General features: G+C 45.4%; 1 protein-coding gene across 20 annotated transcripts in view; it reads left to right on the top strand.

Annotated features, from left to right (window-relative positions):
- The window catches only part of LRRTM4 (leucine rich repeat transmembrane neuronal 4), a 284,146-nt gene that overhangs the window by 256,928 nt on the left and 8,052 nt on the right, over positions 1-19,166 (top strand). The gene's annotated exons all lie outside the window — the stretch shown is intronic.

The raw sequence follows: 19,166 nt of genomic DNA, 5'->3' as shown, positions 1-19,166 counted from the left end.
TGGAGCCAGATTTCCAGAGGCTCTCAGGTAGCTTAAAGATATTAGGAAAGTGTTTTATGGGATTTACTGAAATGTTTCAGAAGGTTAGGACCCAACTTGCCTGATTTCCAACAATTTTCATCTCGGAAAACAGTTTTGAAAGTCACTAGAGAAATCTATTTCCATCTTTAGACCGCTAAATATCCTGATTCTCTATCCTTTATTTGTGGCGCTTAAAAAGTTCAGTAAGAGAAAGAACAACCAACCTGTGGAAACAGAGCCTGAAATAATGTTGTTTCTTGATAGCGCTTTTTCCATTATAATCTGCCAGCAGCAAAGTCTGTTGCAGGCCTGTAAAGCAGTTTTCAAGTGCTTTCTCCTTGAAATATTAAGTATGAAAAAAGTTAAAATTGGTAGGACTTATGCAAGGGACCCATAACTGCAAATGCATAAAATATTTTTGCTCTCTGATCTTCTTGAAATTGACACATCCTGAAAGTACCGTGATATAAAATTCAATTATAGAGTTAACAGTTTTTAAAATAAATAAATAAAACCACAGATAATCAGACCAACAAAGAAGAAAACTTTCTGAAGTTTATTACTCCTTTACACTGAGCTGTCAAAAAGGAAAAAAAGTATATAATCTTGTAATTAAAATATTGCAGTAGGTGTAAGCTTTCCAGGCTTTTTGTGTGGTTTGAAAATATGGAACTGGGATGGGGGAAATAAAAAAGAAATTCACCTTTACTCAGAAGAATAACGTAAAGCCAAATGTAGGGACAAATGTAAAGCAATGGATTTTTTAAAAGGGGAAGGAATAGCTAGCAACTATGGGGTTAGGTGACACCCATCCGTAGATGGTTAGATTTGTTCTTCAAATCCAGCAGATTTGAAGAGCAGGGACTTTCCTCACCTCCTTTCAACGACTCTGAGAAGTGGCGTTCCTGATAGCCATGGTGCTCTCGTGACAGTGAGTGAAGAGAATTCCTATTATTGCACCCCCGCGTGCAAAAAGTCCTTGTTTCCCTCGTCTTGGTAGACTGTGTTTAGGAGAAGACAAATGCCCTTCATTATGCTACATCAAGAATTCTGTGCTGCTGTGTAGGTCGGCTTAAGTAAACCCTTTTGGAGTGCCTCAAAGAGAGAGTGCTCTCAGAGCTTGTTTCACGTGAGTTAGTTGGCACGTTTACATGTGGAAATAGTTCGGTACGCTTCAGGAAGTGATGTTTCAATTTATTTCAGTGACACTACTTCCCTTTACTTAAAGATAAACAAGTTCCCTAACTTTAAGTGGGCTGAAATATGTCTAAATGAATTTCTGAGCCTGACCCAAGCTGCAAATGGCTAGCCAGAGCCCTGAGCTGCCTGGAGCTGCTGGAAAACAATGAAAAGTCGCTGTAGGGTCAGACTTAAGTTCTTACACTCTGAGGACAGGTGGATCAGCTGCAGGGCCTCATTTAAGAAAATTGACTTGTAATCTTGCTATGGACTTTGCACATTGCTTAGATTGAGCTAGCTATTTATTTGGTCGCAATAATCCAGTAGAAGCTCAAATTGCCATGGAGTTAGTTTGCTAGACAACAGAACAGTGGTTCCCCAACTGTACCAAGTACAGCGGCGCGTCGGAGCTAGGGCAAGCACAGGCACAATGTCGGGGAGATTTGCAGGAGTTTGTTTCCCCAGCGAGCGTTGAGTGCGACAAGGTTTCCACTGCTTGTGTTGTGTGGCCATTGCTTTTACACAAAATGGATTTACAATTTATACGTGCTTCGGAGGGCATGTATGAGCTGGGGGGCCAAAGGAGCTTCTGCGGCATCCCGTCCTTATCGAGGGTTTACGATCAGGAAAGCATGAAGGTCGCGGTGTTGCAGAGTGGGGACCTTGCCTCACATCTGGGCTAGGTAAAGTGCACCTTGTCTGGACAGAAAAGATACCGTGGTTTGATAATTGCATTTATCACTATTGGAAAGGTCTGACTCGTGTGAAAAGGAAAAGTAATTCATGTTCCTTCCTTGCCTGAGAGGGCATCCTGTAGCCAGCCACATCAATTGCCAAGGTCCTATTTGTCTTCAACAGGGCCAGAATTAATTGTTCTGTATTACATGAGCCCCCTCCAGGTCTTGGGCTAGGATCAGAGCTCCAGTGTGGCAGCTTCCACGCGATGCACAGGGGATTATTCAGGAGATTTTCTGAGCTTGGGCCAGGCAGTGTTTCATGCGAACGTGACCATGATTCCAACAAGCCATGCAATTCAACCAATATACATGAATAAGCAGTAGTTAGTTGCTAACTGTCCCTTCCCATGCTTGGTGTACAGCCCAAAAAGGACCGAACATGGGGTGTTTAAGGAAAGGTTGGATGTAGTACTTAGGGACATGGCTTAGTGGGCAATATTGGTTGTAGCGGGATGGTTGGACCAGATGATCTTGGAGGTCTTTTCCAACCTTAATGATTCCATGGTAATTTTGTTTCAAGAAATGGATTTAGGCTGCAGCATGGTTTGGGTGCTTGCTTTTTTTCCCAGGCTATTTTGGGATGCATGTAGAAAAAGTGTTGGAGCATTAATGTATGTGGAGCAGGGCAGGTTGAGTGTGCCGCTACAGAAGGCTGTAGAACTGACCTGGAGACCAGGCTCCTTGCAGTGAAATACCCACCAGCTTTGGACTGAAGGAATGGGTGAAAGAGGCTTGAAGGATTATAGGATGGGTAAGGGGACTGAATGCAAGTCTTGCAGCAGAGCGTGAGTGCAAGAGCTGCCATCGCGGCGTTAGCGTACAAATTCACACCGCATCGGGTGTGCTGAGGGAGCTGTCATTTTTGTCACAGAATGGCAGCAGAGCCCTCAAAGAAAGGACATCTTGTGAAGATAGATGCGCTTTTTTATTTTCCTTTTGTATTGCGGTACATAGGCCCCACTTGCAAACGGGGAAAAATGGATTTAAGGTAGTCTCCTAATCCGTCAGACAAAAACCATATGGTAGAGGCTACAATTGAGCCATGGTTGATCACACTCCCCCCTAATCTGCAGCTGTTTTCCTTCTGATAGATAAATATGTGTTTAAATAATGCATCCTGCCTAACTCTGTCAATTTTTTTGAATGTTCCCTTTGACAACTGAATGTTTCCATTATGCCCAATAAATGTCTTGGAGACTGACCGTTCCTGCCTAAATGCACATTAAGGCTGCATTTCCTTCGTTTCACCTTCCAAAGGAAACAGTGCAGCTGTTCATTATTTGCAGCACTTAGTACACGAGACTCATTTTCAGGAGATAATTTTTTCCCTTAGAACTTCATAAAAATGTTTTAGTTCCTGACCACAAAGACACAGTGAACAACTATTGCAGAGGAGTGCTGTGAGCTTTGATGTCAGAGCTGTTCTGCTTTAAAAGGGCACCGAAGTCTGTCAATGGCACATTCTTTTCTTCCATGGTAATAGGAAGAGACTGCATGGCATTGTGTTACGCATTGTAGTGAGGTTTTGAAGCTGAACTTACTACATACCTGTAGCACAAAAAGGAAAAGGGTAACCATGTCAACCATTGTCCAGCTGGCAACTCCGCGCTACCGTCGTTTGCCTCGACTCGGTGGCTTGTTCCTAACGAGGGGACGAGGGCTCCGAGGCCCCTCCTTGGCACCGTGTCGAGGTAGCAAGGGGCTGGCTGTAGGTGCTGAACTCTGACGCTGCTCTGATGGCTTCTGTTTTGGTACAAGCTCATGTGCGTTGTTCGGGGTAAAGAGGAGGAGCGGAACACCGTAATTACTAGTAAATTAATGGATACTTAAATAGTCTTCCTGTGTTTTTGTTTATATGAGTGATAGAACACACAGGGAGGACAGAAGGGCCTTGTCATCACAGAATGGCTCGGGTTGGAAAGGACCCTAAAGATCATCTAACTCCAACGCCCTGCCATGGGCAGGGATATCACCCACCAGATCAGGTTGGCCAAGGCCCCATCCAGCTTGGTCTTGAACACCTCCAGGGATGGGGCATCCACAGCTTCTTAAGGCAACCTGTTCCAGTGCCTCACCACCCTTGTTTATTATTTAACCTGAGGTGGTGCTCAGAGGACTCCATTTTAGCCATTGTTTGAGGCCCTTCTGGTAAGTAGTGGGACTGTCAGCGAGTTGGAGCAGCTGCTGTACGCCCTGGGCAGAGCTGTGGTGAAGAAGGGCAGTCGCCACGACGTGGGCCGTGCCCTCTGGGAGAGTCCTATTGATTTCATAAGGGGTAAACCCAGCTGAATTTGACCGAGGTAAAAGACTGCGCATCGTGCCGCAGAAGCAGAGCAAGAGTTTCATTGACCTGAATTGCAGACCATCTCTAATTGATTTAATAGCCCTTGATCTGAATCATTGGTTTTAATGTTTAAGATTCTGAGGCTTCTAAAGCCCCTTTTAATGCCTCCTCCAAAAGCCTTTTGTCAGCGTGGTCTTTTCGGCCAACAGTAGTAGGGCCGTATCGCACAACAGAGCTGTGCACCCAAGTACTAAATGAACATTACCCCTAGCCAAAAGTCCAGCTGAAAAATGATGGAATTAGGCAAATAAGCAAGTACTGAATATCCAAAAGAATTACTCAGGAACGTTCTGACATCTTTAGCAGAAATGCTGGAGGAGCAGCAGGGACGGTTCCTCTCAGGCCTGGTCAGGCACAGATGGCTGAGGGCCCAGCTGGGGCCGGAGCTCACCCAGGGGGCGGCTCGCACGAGTCGCACCGTCGTGATCCGTCCCAACCCATCCTGACCCATCCCTTCACAGTCAAGGCCCTGGGGAAGGTGCAGCGGAGCAAAATCATAGAATATCCCAGGTTGGAAGGGACCCACAAGGATCATCGACTCCCGAAAGAGGCCTGGAGGGACATGCACCCAGAAGTGAGGCACCGGGCAAACGGCGCCAGCAGGGAGGCGATGACTGGAAGCTCCATGTAAATATTTAGTTTCTGTAGCAAACGCTCGCTTTGTTTGAAGAAGGTCACAGTAAACAAACCCAGGGGTGTGTTCAGGTGCGTTATACGATTGTTTGTTTCTAGGTAGAGCTGATACTAGTTGTGAAATGGGGAGACAGCTCTCAGGTGAGGTTTTCTTAGAGACCGAAGATCCAGGCCCAGTTATCTGATGCTGGGCTCACAGCTTCAACTTGTCTTTCTCTGTTTCCTTGCCTTTTTGGTAGGAATAGTGATATCAGTCTTTGTTAAACCCTTTGATGTAGGTATTTAACTCTCTAGATTGCCTTGGGGGATTTCTTTGACCTCTGTTTATTTATCTATAAAGCGAGGATAATGATATCTGCTTGTCTCAAAGCAGCAACACAAGACTTATCTGAATAATGACTGCAGAGCCCTTGGATGAAAGGTGCAGCACAAGGGCAAACAACTGTTGTTTATTCCTGTTGCTACCATGATCTGACTTACAAATGTGGCAGGCTGAAAACGGGTTTCTTTATAAAATTTTGCAAAGAATTGATGTGTGAAAACTTATGGACTGGAGTACGCTTGCTGTGAGTCATGTCTGTTTGTGTGATTATCCGCGTTTGGCTTTGCGGAAGATACAGATGCACCAGGTCTTGTGTTGTGCAAGTGTGAATTATTTCCAGATGCCAAATGCACGCCATTCATTTAGCACCTGAAATCCCCAGTAATCTCCTGAGCCCATTGTAACTGATTGAAAAACATTCTTATGTATGATGTTAAAAGATACAGAGAAATGGCCAGTGCTTTCTGCTCTTCTTACAGAACTGATTTATCAACAAGATAAATCTTCTGTCTTCTATTCCCTATTCATCTTCGTATACCTAAAGCTATCCCTCATTTGCTCCCTCCTTGTTTGGGGACAGACGAAAGAAAAAGAGCATTACCTTTTAGCAGTGTCATCTTTAAACAGCGTGCTCTGTGTTTCAGGAAGCCTGTCCAGTCCCTGGTGAGAAGGAAAGCATTTTTGGAGATAAGTTGATTTGTTTTGCTTCCCAGAGCCCCTCTGTGTGGGCGGGAGGTGTTTGATCTGACCCTTTCTGTTTCCTCCAGGTTCTCTCACTGCTGGTGGTGAAGACCCTCGATGCAGTGTTCTCAGGAGCGTGCTTTGTGCTCCCCAGAGAGAAGCCTTAGTGCAATAGAAATCCAATGTCTTTTCCATGATCTTTTGTCTGTCTCATGCTGCAGTTACTGTGGGATCGTTTCTTTCAGCCTTCCTCTTTCTGCCTCTTTGCCATAGCGGGGCACAGACTGTGGCCTGGGGTCCCACTGTCACCTTTGTTCTCTTATTTGGAGAGGAGAGGCTGGAAAGGAGCAGACGGGTCTGTGCAACCCACATGGCGATGGCAGCCGCAGTGCATGCTCAGAGAGGTGCTGAGACTCAGGTTTGTGCAGGTTGTCATCAGCACAGGGCCACTTTTGGGGCTCCAACTCTGCTTCAGAGGGGCTCTGCCAAAGAGCTGCTCTTTGGTGCTTTCCCTCTGCTGTTCTGGGGTGAGATGAGAGCGCTGCGTGCTGTCTTTATCTGTCTGTGCTCAGTTCTGTGATGGCTTTGTTGATCTTGGATTAATTATGACAAAGTAAAGAGGGCTCTTAAAGTAGGTGTACGTAAACCCCTCATGTGGAGGTTTGTAGCATCACCTGAAACTACAGCTGTCAAAGTCAAAAACACCTTTAAACTGGGAGGTTTGAGTAATGTTGCACTGTCTGGGACTTTAGAGAGCTGAATCCTATCCCTGGCTCACAAAGGACGCATTTAATGTTGGTGTTTTAATGCAGATCCTGCTCTTGATGTGGATCTTGAGATTGTCCTCACTTAATGTGCTTCAGTTAACGTCCCAGAGCAGCCTTAGAGAGCGGAGACCAAATCCCTTTGCTAAGCCAGATCTGCTCTGGGTGTTTATGGGACCAGACTGGAGCTAGTTTGCTGGAAATCCTCTGAAACGTGTATGTTGTGGACACTGTGAGTACTCAGCACCAACTCTTGTGCTCGTACAGGGCTGTACCGCTTACAAATACATACACAGGCACAGTGGCCACATGATACGGGAAGTCATTTAGGGATAAAAGATCTGTATTCATCTATTTAGCTCGTGGAAAAATCTGTCCCTCAATCTGTGCATCAGTTTTGAGATCTTTTGCTTGCTAGCTGTTTTCTTTCTCCCACCCTTCATCTGTCACGCCTGTCTGGAGTACAAGCTCTTCGGGGCAAGGGCTCTCACTCAGCGCGTGAGCACTGGTTACCGCCGCGCAGTTTCAGTTTTGGTCGAGGCCTCCAGGCACTGCAAATAAACAACAGATTTTGGATTATGAGAGGCTTATTCGTCTCCTTACGCTGCTTCTCCCAGTCTGTTTCGCTCTTGGGTGGTTAGGGATCAGGCCGTGATATTGCCTTGATCTTCCAGATGCATTGGGTATTTGTTCTAGGTGGCTGCAACGAGAAAAGATCCCGGGCAGGAGGCTGTCGGCGGTCGCAGCCCCGTGTTCCAGCACTCCAGCAATGCACCGATGAAATGCTCCACGCTGCCAGAGCTGAATTGCTTCCCTCTGTGCTGATCCCTTCTGACACACTGGAGTTACCTTTCCCAAACAGAATAAGTTCAAAAAATACCGGAGTCGTTGGAAACTGTTAGGCTCATGCTTGGCTGGTTGAGAGATTGTTTGAGCATGCTGTGTCCTGTTGACGTGAGCTGCAGAGATTTCTAACAGCAGCTCCTTCGGTTTCCAAAATGTAGCTCGCAGGGCAGATTTTATTTTCCAGCGGGGTTCTTTGAACCTGCCTCTTTTCATTTACACTCCATCACTACTGCTGAGCTCAAGCACAGGAAGGGTCTAAGTAGGCAACAACTATTTTTGCTTATTAATGTTCATTGCGTCAGAATAGGTCCGAGCCTGCTTTGTTTGGTTTTTCCCTGAACGCCAGCGCGAGCAGCACAGCTGCCAGCCGGCGAGCTCTGCAGCCCCCTCCTGGCTACGCTCATCAGTGCTCAGCTGCACAGGCAAGGCGCTTTATTTCTGTTAGTCTGAATGGCTCCGAACATTTCTTGTTTTTCAGAGCTAGGCTCAGGCTTCCGGTCAGATTTCCACCTCACGATCTGTTCGCCAATAATTACAGCTTTGGCTCTTGCCAGCTGGCAGCTGGTGGAAAGGGGAGAGTGGTGAGCTGGACACGGAGCAGTCCCGAGGCTGTTCCAGCCTCAACTTGCGTCTGGAGCAGCTCTGCTGGTATTCAGAAATGGGACAAAATTAAGACAACTTGCTGCTTTCCGTCTCTGCAGGGACTGTACAACCCTTCATCTGCTTCTTAGCCATCTCGACCATGTAGTTTCCGTGCCAGTTCTCATCGGGGCAACCACCACACCTCCATTTCTTAATATTTCAGTGTGTTTGGAGTTGCTGCACTCTCCTCGTCTGTTATACAGTGCCTGTTTTTAGGATTTAGCATGCATTTTGTTTTGAATGTCATCCAGACCTCCCTTCCTGCTTTAAAAGTGTCACTAAGCCACTGCTGCACAATAACTATTTCTGTTGGTTTTGCTTTCATGGAGTAATTGAATTGATCCGCTTGGTTTTGTGGCAGCAAAGATTGCTACGCCAAGAATATTTCCTAACCCATCTTTCTTCCAGTTTTCTCAGGGATTCTGAATATGTCTTTACTGATGATTTTCCTGCATATTACAAAACTTGCCCAGAGGAATGAAAAAGTCATTTGTTTCCTGTAGAGTATTAAAAAATAATGCTATCATTGTGAAATGTCCTTGCCTGCAATGCTGGACAGTCTTGCATTAATTTTCTGCTTGCTTGATCTCTGATATACAAAGATTCTATAGAACATGACTGAAGCATGAACCCAAGTTTGTTATTAATTTTCTAATGCTGTCTGCTGTGCAAGTCCTTACCCTGCCTTTTCTGGTTCTCCTGTTTGCCATTTCAGGGGTCTCTTCAGAGAGCAGCTAACAGAGCTGCTGTTGCAGCCCTCCTTTGCAAGTCGCATGCTTGTAGATCAGCAGTGGCAGAATATGTTTGCCCTATCCAGGATCAAGAGAGGCCTTTGTAATGCAGTGAGTTTCTGTAGCAGTTTATACCCAAGTGTTCCCAAGCTTTTTCTGATATTTAATTTAATTTCAGCCATAATATTCCTCTGTAGTGTCCTGTTTGGTACGTGGGGTGAACTGTGCAGGTGTAGCCACTGGCCGTATATTTATAGCTAGGGCAGACTCCAAGGTTCAGGCAGAGGAGTTTTTCTTGGAGCTGCTGGGCTGAAGAGCACCATCCCTCAGCACCCTGCTACGGACTCGACCTCGCTCTCCTGTCGCAGCCTGTGTGCTCCAGGGGCTTGGCAGAGGAGCTGGGGAAAGAGCCAAGTGTTTCTTCCCCACCCCTGCAAAGCCGGGCTGTCTCCCAGGGTCAGGGCACAAACTCGGAAAGTTCAACTCCAGCTTCTTGGCTCTGCCAGCATAAAGCTGCTGCCCCCAGTCCTCCAGCCTCTGTCCTAAGCCGCGTGTCACCCGCAGCTCAGCGCCATCCTGCCAACGCTTCACCCTCATCCCTAAATTATTTTCTCTCCCTGAACCCAAAATAGCCATTTCCCTCCAGCTCTGCCCTACTCTTCCTTCCCTTACGGCGCTGCGAGATCCTGAGCCTGTTCCTCAGCCTTTCAGTGAAGATGGAGGTTATATAAATCCTCACCCCAATCTGAGTCATATAGCAGTACCTTTTGGAAACTGGGGGGTTGCAGTCGCCTCTCAGCGTCGGCACACTGCTCCCATCAGCGCTAATGGAAGTGACATACATCAGGAGGAGAGGCTGTCCCTTCTGCTGCTGGATTAATGTTCTTTCCAGTGTGTTTGTTCCACCGTACACGCTGATTCCTCTGCTAGGAGACAGTGGAGGCAATTAAAACGTTGTAATTTCTCATGAAGAGAATCCTGCTGAGACATTCAGCCTAATAGGAGCTCCCTCCCGTGTCCAAGAAGGTCTGTAGTGCCAGCGGTTTCTTCTATCCCACTGGAGCAAATTTATCCCAAAGGAAATTAGTATCTCGCTGTCTTCTCAGGAGAAATAATAACGCTTTGAATTTGCGCTCAGACACAGTCACAATGCTTTGCTCGCTCCTCTGCTGTTGGTTTCTTAAGACCTTTCTGGTCTACAGCTCTGGATGTTGATGATCTGGCATAGACCATCTGATGCCCAGACCAGGTGAAACAACAGTAGCATGAGCTTCTGTAGCTTTTTTTTTTTTTTTTTTTTTTCTGCCATTTATTTCTCTCTTGGTTCCCATTTTCTGCCCCTTCAAATCGTCTCAGGGTGATTGAAAAATGAAACAAATGATCTGCTTGCCTTAGGTCGATGCCATAATATTGAGCATTGAATTTTAAATGCTGATGGAGGAGAAGGGCTCTGTCACCCTACAGCTTGTTGGGGATGCAGGGTGTGGATGCTGTCTCTGTATTTAATATTACCGCATTAAACGGAATTAGTGCCAGTTATAAATGTGGCTTTAAGCATTTGTTTTCAATCAGAAATAGGTTGAGACTGTCATCTGACTCCAACCAAAACCTTTTGGGTATAGCATAACTAGATAATGGAGGAGGAAAAGCTTCCTACTTTTTATCAGTGTGATAAGGGACCCAGTATCCCCTTTCTTCTAGCACCAGTAGTTTTTAATCACAAGCCCTCATGTTGCATTGTTTATAACTGCTTATGCCTTGAGGACGAAACACCGTGCAATTCGAGTCGTGTGCCTCTAGCTTCTAGGAGTACGTTTGTGGTGTCTTCACGTTCAGCTTTCACGTACAACTTGAAATAGTATTTAAAACTCTTGAAAAAGCCATCAATTTCTGGATAGCCCTTTTGCACACTGTAAGTTCTGTGCAGATCTAATGAAAAGGCAGCATTTTAGTATGCGACAGAGACTTGTTTCAATCATTCTCCAGTGCCTTCATTTGTCAGTGTGGCAGCGACGTTATCGGATGTTCACATTAAATACTGCACTTATTTATTGTGGGTAACGGATGGAGCAGGTTGCCATCTTTCTGATCGCTGCATGGAAAAAGAACTCTACCTTTTCCTCTACTGCTGTCATTCTTTTTCAACAGAAGCAGAGTGCTCTGCTTCCCAGACTGGCTGCTGGACCTTTTGCAGAGGCTCTGCTTCACCTCCCAGGTGCCTTTTCCTGGCATTTCCAGTATGGACCTAGGTGGCTGTGGCACCTGCTGTGCTGAAATCCAGGGAGGAGCTTCCCCAGGATCAGGTAAACACGCATGGTGTTTGGCCTCGCTGGCAGAGAGCATGCCTTGCTGGAAAAGGGAAATGACAGGACGATTTGCAGCCTTTTCTACTCAGAGCATCCATCTCCATCTGCTTCGTTTTCCTGGCTCCTCTCCTCTGCTCCACGTAGGACTCAACCAGAGGGAGCTGGCACCGAGGTGATGCCTCTTGGGCTTTTTTTTCTCCCTCCATCCGCCCTGTTGCTGCAGGATATCCTGTGACCCCAGCAAGGTATCAGAAGCTGGTTCAGGTTTTATTGCAGTGATTCAAAGCTCACGTAGGTCAGCCTTGCCTTTCGAGGGCAGCCGCTGTGCAGTCGGCCGGTCGATCCTCCTGTCTGGGACGGGGGCACGGGAGAACCAAAGGTTCCAGTTCGTTCGCATGCGCAAAGAGGAGGGAACAGCAAGTACTGGGGCTGGAGGAAGGCTCCCGGTTAGGAATGTCCTCTTCTCACCCTGATTGTTTTAATGCCTTTTGCAGGTGGTGCGAGGAGCTGTGGTCACGGTGCTGTGATCCTTAAGAGTGCAGTTGCAAATCCGACCATCTGCCGAAGGGTGCGGAGCCATCCCCGGGCCTGGGAGGGTGCCTCAGGCTCTTAAATATGTGGGAAGATCCAGCCCCGTGGTATTTCAGGCCTGAAATGCCAGCAATTTAGAAAGCTAAGTGAAGCTGGGAGCGTTGGAGGTCAGGAGAATGCTCTGTGGACGTTATTACCACACTGCTGACCTGTGCTCTGCTCTTTCTTCTTGATCCCTTGGAGACTTGGCTCGATGGACCTTTGCCTTGTCCTCGGAGGTTAAGTACAAATGATCTACGCTTAGCAGCTCGTAATGCGATACTTAGGGAGCAGGAATTCCTCTGGAGAATCTTGCTTTTTAAAGTATCTAAATGAAAACTGAGGTGCCTTAAAAGAAACTCAAGAGCTGAATGCCTGTGTGCTTCGGCACCCAAAGGTACCCGAGGGACTCGAGGTAGGGAACTGCTGCAAGGCACTGCGGGGCTTCTGCAAAGCTGATCTTCTGTCCTTAAGTAATGTGAAAGCTTTTTTGAAACCCCAACCTCCCCGTCCTGCTGAATTCTATAGGAAATTATCCTAATAGCACTGAAAGCAATATTAATGGCTTTCCAATTAGAATATCTGGATAGTTTGTTTATTTTATCGGCCCTCCACGGCGGAAAATCGAAGGTTACTGGGAATCTCACTTCAAGCTTTTCATCAGCGAGCCTTTTTGTCACGAGCAGATACTCCATGAAATACAGATAAAGCTATTTAGAAGAAATATTTTGCCCAAGGAACAATAACAAGGCTTAGAAGGCTTTCTCCTTTCTGGGAGTTCTCTTTAGGGAAACCTTTTCATTTACTGATTGAAAGATGAAATCGGCCCGTAGAGGGAGCAGTGCGGTGTGCATGATTTTCCTCCTGATCTTTGGAGAAACACACTTAGTTAAGCAATCCGTGGAGAGGTTTGGTTTTAAAGGGAAAGGCACGTGGGTGATGGGCTGGAAGGATTAGGGAGCTATCTGTAGGGAAGGAAAGGGAAACTTAAAATCTAGTTCATGATAGCAGCAGAACTGACAGTGTGATATTATGTAGGGGTTTAAGACATGAAATACACTCTGCAAGGACGGAATAAACCATAAAATTCTGCCTTTATGGTAAACCCTGTATAGCTTACAGACATTTTAAAAGTTGATGAAATTTTTAATGCCATATGAAAAATTAATAGATGTGTTTTAATCAACTTTTTTTTTTTTTTATATGGAATCAATTTTGCAGTATTATGTGGTCCCATAGATACATAATTTTCTTACTACCATGACATATAATTTATTAGGTTAATATGCTTATAATCATTTTTAATACACTGTTGTTTAATTCCTGTGGTTATTTATTATGTCTGTAAATGATGAGTTTACTTTGTTATGAACTATAAATGGAAACGTAAGAGGCCATGCAGAAGTACCTGCTGGCTGCACTCTCTTCTGCCCTGTGCCTCCTGCCTGCTCTTCCTCTACGCTCGTCCTAGTAGGATCTCTCTCCTGATAGTTTATGTCAATTTTGGGATCCCATTTTCCCAGCTAGAAATCCAAGAATTGAGTAAGAATAGTGTCCCCCCTGCCAGTCGTTCGTAATATTTAGGCTCCAAACTTCCACTGATACCGATTTTATTTTTACTAGGACACGACCCAAGACCTACCATCCACAACCTTCCACTGATTTTCTCTGCAGGTTAAGTTCAAATACAGACAAGGTTCCTGATCCATAGCTAGATGGAAATGCCCCTGCCCTCTTCCAGCCCCCGAATGCTTGATGAGAGCTCAGGCTTGGCTCTGAAGACCTTGATTTCATCCCCAGGTCTGGTCCGAGCAGTCCCTATCCCGGATGCTCTCTGCTTGCTTCGATGGACGCTTGGTAACTGCAGGCTGCTGAAGGCACTGCCCGGTTTGGGCCACGACATATCCAGCAGCTGCATTTCAGTGAGTAGCAGGGCTCTGCCTTAGCCACAGCTCCAGCTGGGCCGCTGAGATCCCGGGGGATCACTGATCCTCTTCCCTCTATCCTGTGTGCTTGCTGGCGGACGCGTGCCTCTGTCAGCAGCAAGGCATCGTGCAGAGAGCTAAAGGGCTGTAGGGTGCTCACAGAGAGCCATTTGTAGGACTGTCACGGTGGGAATAAGCTAAGGAGACATTGTCTAGGACAAAAAACCTTCTTCATCCAGCACTTAAGACCATACATGCGTGTGTGTGTGCAGGAAACCAGGAACTGCCATTATACATCCCCCAACACCACCTGTCTGTGGCTGCACGTTCTCAATTTCTTGGTGAAAACCAGGAGATGCAGACCTGGTGGGGGATCCCCTCGTGATAGGAACGATTTCAGGGTGGCAGTGGGCTCAGCACCACGTGGCCTGGGCTCCGTGGCTACACCCTGAGGCTTCCTTCTTGTGCCTGACTCCCAGAGGGAGCTGCACAGACCGTTAATCTGATTTGGGAGGAAATAGATGGAGGAGGCACCCAAGTGGCTTCTGTCTGGAGTGGGGAGGAAATTGAACATGAAATTGCAGGGAATTGATTGAGGGAATTGCACCTACAATTCAAGCTACCGAAGGAATCCTGCTTAATGCTTCGTGCCTAATGTAGGCACACCAACCTCAGGCGGTTCCCAGCGGGATCTGTAACTCTTAGAAAACCCGGGCTAATTACAGATATTGAAGACCTTCACGTAAAAATCAAGTTGACAGTTCTCCTGAAACGCTTGGATGTCGCACAGACGACGTCAGTAAAAGCAGTTCTCCTAAAAACCTCACACCACCCTGTAACGGAGTGCTCAGACTTTTGGGGTCTGCATTTTTTTTTTTAATAAATGCGATTTTGATTTATTTTTTTTTGCCAAAATGAGATTTACCTTAGGCAACACAAATTTCAGAACAAAAGGTTTAAAAAAAACCAAACAGCTAGCCACTCTTATGTTTATTCCAATTGGAAACCAAATAAAACACATAGCCATTGGTATTTCAGAACTACCTTTAAAGTCCGTATTTTGTCCATTTTAATGGGTCTATCAGGAAGTATCTGATTGTGTTTTCCTGAAGAGGAATGTTTTTCTGAACTGACTCCAAAGGGATGTTCCAGGGTTGTTAGCTGTCATTTTTCAGCAGCATGAAATCCACTGAAATTGTTTATACCAGCTATATCTGCCTAATGTACCTAATCAATCTATCTCTAAGGTGAAGCAGTATGCTTCGCTAATTGTAAAGCTGTGATAGTATGTCTTGCTTATTTTTACTCTAAATTATGTTAGGGTTTTAAATGAACTCTGAATTTGATTTATCAACATCTATGGTGTTAATTCAGCAATGAAGTCATGGTGTTCTGTTACTAAATATTAGCACTAATGAGAAAGCATAGCTTCCATATTTTGTAACGCTGAGTTTCCACTACATATGGACAACTTCTGAATTTGTGTGTAATTTAATCATGTAATCACTAACTAGGCAAGTATTTACACGTAATTCGGTTTACCTGGGTTATAGAATACCAGCAAATCTGAAACCGGATAATGTTTAACAGCCCGAAAATATTCATGCTTCGTTTTTTGTTTTTTTTGAAATGTGTCTAATGCAAGGCAGTGGTGGTTGTCCTGTTCCATTTTCCATCAGGATGAATACAGCTTGTCCTTAGGTTTTAAAATGGAGTGTTCTTCCTCACTGGGAACACGAGCAGCAGAACTGAAGACCTAAACAGGGTAAGGACAAGGTACTCAGACTGAGATGGCTGAAATGGTCCGGCACGACGCTTCCGTCACCGTGCTCCAGCTTTTAGGCTCTTGCCAGTTACATGCCTGAGGGTCCTGTGGCAGTTTGTGCCCTCACGCCGTTCTGCTCTCAGGGAAAAAAATAAAGGGAGCTCCCTGCCACCACAGACCTCTTCCAGAAACTCTGCTGAGATTGTCAGCCCGCCCTTATATTACGGGTCTGTCCTTTTGGTGATAATGCAGGTCCTATGAGTCATTCAGACATCCATGGCCATTCTTGTTTCTCAAGAAAGATTTTCCTTCTTTTCCCTTCTCTGCGGGATAATGAATGGTTGGAGATCTTTCTTCAAAACCAAGCTGAAAGGAAAAACTCGTAATATTTCCAACATGAAATAGATCTGTTCTGAAAAGCTGTGTTTCCAAAATTTGATTTAACAGTTTACCAGGAAATTATTTCAACCTGGGACTGCTAGTGATTAGATCTTGCAGAACTGCAAGTGATTCTGTGCGAGACAGAGCGTTAATCTCTGTCTGATCCTCAACTAGTCTTCCCTGCAGTAAGTCTGGTGCTGTGAGACAAGAAAATACTTAAGCAGGAGTTGCAGTCACCAAGAAGAACTTGGTATTGTGTTAAATTCTCTTGGTGTTACTTGATGTAAGGTGTCTTAGCTTCAAGTTCATAGCAGGGCTGAATTTCAGGTTGTCTCAAGCCTCCCGGTGCGAGGCAGTGCAAGCAATTAAGGGTGAATGAGGGTGTTTAACATGCTATGAAAGGTGGTAGGGAAAATATTTTAGAAATAAGGTCACTTGGTGTTACTCATTTAGGACCCAAGCCAATATTCTTTAAAGCTCCTCAAGTTCAGTGGATATTTAGCTATGGTTTCATCTTTGCTCATGTACTTTTTAAGTTCCAGAATAAGGATTTTTATTGCTGTTTTGTTTAAAAATCTAGGTACTAATGGCTGCATCCATGTGAAGCAGAACTTGAAACCGAACTCTTATAATTGAAATTTTTAAAGTGAACTTTCTTGTGTATTAAACATCCGAATTTTAGAGAGTAAGTTAGTTACCTCCCAGTATTTCTGATGCAAGTAACTAAAGCTGCTGATAAAAATCAGTGTGGCGTTTAAAAGTAAAAAATGCCTGAACTGAAATGTGGGTACATGTTGAAACAACTTGGTGTTTAACTGAACGTCATTGTTGAATGTCAAGGGAAAACTGGACAGGGAATGTTGAGAAATATCTTGAATGCAGATGTGGGATTTCACTGAGTCTCAGGTAAACTGAAGTTAGTCCGGCTTGTTTTGAAGGGAGTTGTTATTTGGCAAAAACGCTCTTGAGCCATTAACCTCTCCAATGTCAATTCAGCTTCAAAAGGGAAGATTTACATTCCTGAATTTCCACCACTAAATCTTTTATCTTGCTCCTGTAGCTGGGGGTTTATGCAAATTTTACTTGTAATAGAACATTTGTTTCAAGTGCGTGGCTCCTACGATGCAATGTTTATTACATTTCCAGGGAAGATCTGCAGAGGTGCAGGCGTCAGAAGTTAATGCGAGCTAACTAATCCAGCCCATTAGCCGAAAACCCTTGCTGAACACTTGAAGTGCTTATAAAGCTTGGTGTTTAATAGAGTCGGTGCTTTCTTTGGAGAAGAGATTCATTCATTCATCAACTTAATCAACTGTGTGCAGTACTGGGGAGGCCGTACGCTCCCTTATGGCAAGGCGTTAGAGCAGAGGATGGCATCCTGCTTGCTTTTAGCCCACGTACGGCACCTCTGTGTCCGGCACGTGTGCGTCAGTGACTTTGGAGCGCATCCCCTTGTTAGTCATAGAATGGTTTGGGTTGGATGGAAACCTAAAGATCACAAAAAAAAAAAACCCACAAATTTAAAGAGCTTTTTAGCACAAATGGCTGCGGCGAGTGGCGCGGAGGAGACAGCAAAGGGCACCGTGCCAGAGCATCCCGGTTCTGTTCCTGCCTCTACCTTTGGTTTGCTGGCAGGTAAATTCTCACCCTTCCTCCCCTTTTCCCCCCAGTGAAAACTGTGTCTTCCAGGGAAGAGGCCGTAAGATAGTGATGGCAGAATCCCAGGGTCTGCGTTTACTTTGGGGGAGGTTATTGGTAACCTGTTCGGTGTTCTTCCTTCTGGTCATCTGCTTTTTATTTCCTCTCTCGGAGGCCGTAGCAGCTAAAAGGCCCCAGCTTAGGTCAGAGCAGGCTTGCTTCAGTCCCTGCACAAACACCCTTGCCTCAAAGACCTCCAGTCTCCAAGGGCGAGCAGGGGCAGGACATCATCTTCTCATTTTCCAGCTCATAAAATGGCTTGTCGAAGGTCGTATCTCTTGGCATCTCAGGCACTAGTTCTGTAGCAATAATGAAGCAAAATAAAAGTTACTTTAGAACCTGGAGAAAAATATTTTTAAAATTAATTTTCAGCAACTTAGATGCTTTTAAAATATTAATATTTTTTTTTGAATGAGAAGCAGAACAGCTTTGCAGATGATGTCCTTGGTGTTTTTCCATCCTTTTTACTTACATCTGAATGAGTGGCGGTGCATCTGCCCACCTCTGCAATAGTTTGTGTAGTCGCAGCCGTGTCCTGAAAAAGCTTTTGTGAGCCCGGTGTTCATGCGCTGCTGTTTCATTGTAAGTGAGAACTGATCATGACAATCGTGTCTTTCTGGAAGCAGTGTCGGGGAAGGAAAGCAGGCTGGGTTCTGGGGCCTCAGCCCTCTGGGGCTTTCCCTTTGAGCAGGAAGGTTCCTGGGCTTCCCACCTCGATTCGAGAGGCATCCCAAAAACTTTCTTCATTTACTCCTCACTGGAGGTAGCTCAAGGATGATGCTTCTGGCAGGTTTTTGACATGATTCTCTTAAATTCCCTTGATGAGATCTAGGACCTAAAAGAGGGAGAAAAAGATCAGTAGAAGGGCCATGCCTGAGAACAGGGAGGTGCACATCCATAGCTGGGCTTCCTTCGTCTTGAAACACTTTCTCCAGATAAACCTGCAACCCTAAGCTCAAGAATAGCCTGATACACCTAATTATTATTTTTTTACACTAATAAAGACTATCCACCTTTCCTACACATATGAGGCACACCAACCTCTATTAATGTGACCTCAGACATAACAAAGATGACTTATTAAGTGAAAACAATTGAGAGGTTCTCTTCAACCAACCCAGCTAGAAAGGATACGAGTTTTTCCACCGCTCAGGGATGCTGTTGAGATCCTGATCCCTCTGACTCCTGTTTGGAGAAGGGGAGAAAACAAGCAAACAGCGCTGCACGCAGGACTCAGGTGGTTAATGTACTGTGTATTATTGCTGTAAAGCCAAGACCTCAATCTCTCAACTCTCCAGAACACAAACAGTCCTTGGCTTTTATAGAACCATAAAGAGCTGCCTTAAAGGCTGAGGACAAATTCCAGCCCTGATACAAATTGGCACAGATATTACTGTATCCAAAGGGAGGTAAGAGTTTCTTGCACTAGGGCTGAATTTGATCCACAAGTGAATACAGTTGTCCCATCAAATTCTGCCGAGCAGCTTGTCTTCTGCATGCTTGCCATTCAACTGTCACGTAAAATGACGTTTTCAGCCGAGCTCCAGCTAGTGGAAGAGTTTTGGAAGCTCTCCAGCGTTCTGCAGAGAAATGGGGGGAGGATTCTTGCTGCTTATCAGAT

This window comes from Anser cygnoides, chromosome 26 (assembly GCF_040182565.1).
Source record: "Anser cygnoides isolate HZ-2024a breed goose chromosome 26, Taihu_goose_T2T_genome, whole genome shotgun sequence".
NCBI lineage: Eukaryota > Metazoa > Chordata > Aves > Anseriformes > Anatidae > Anser > Anser cygnoides.
Note: the sequence above shows the minus strand (reverse complement) of the source record. Positions and strands in the feature narration are given on the sequence as shown.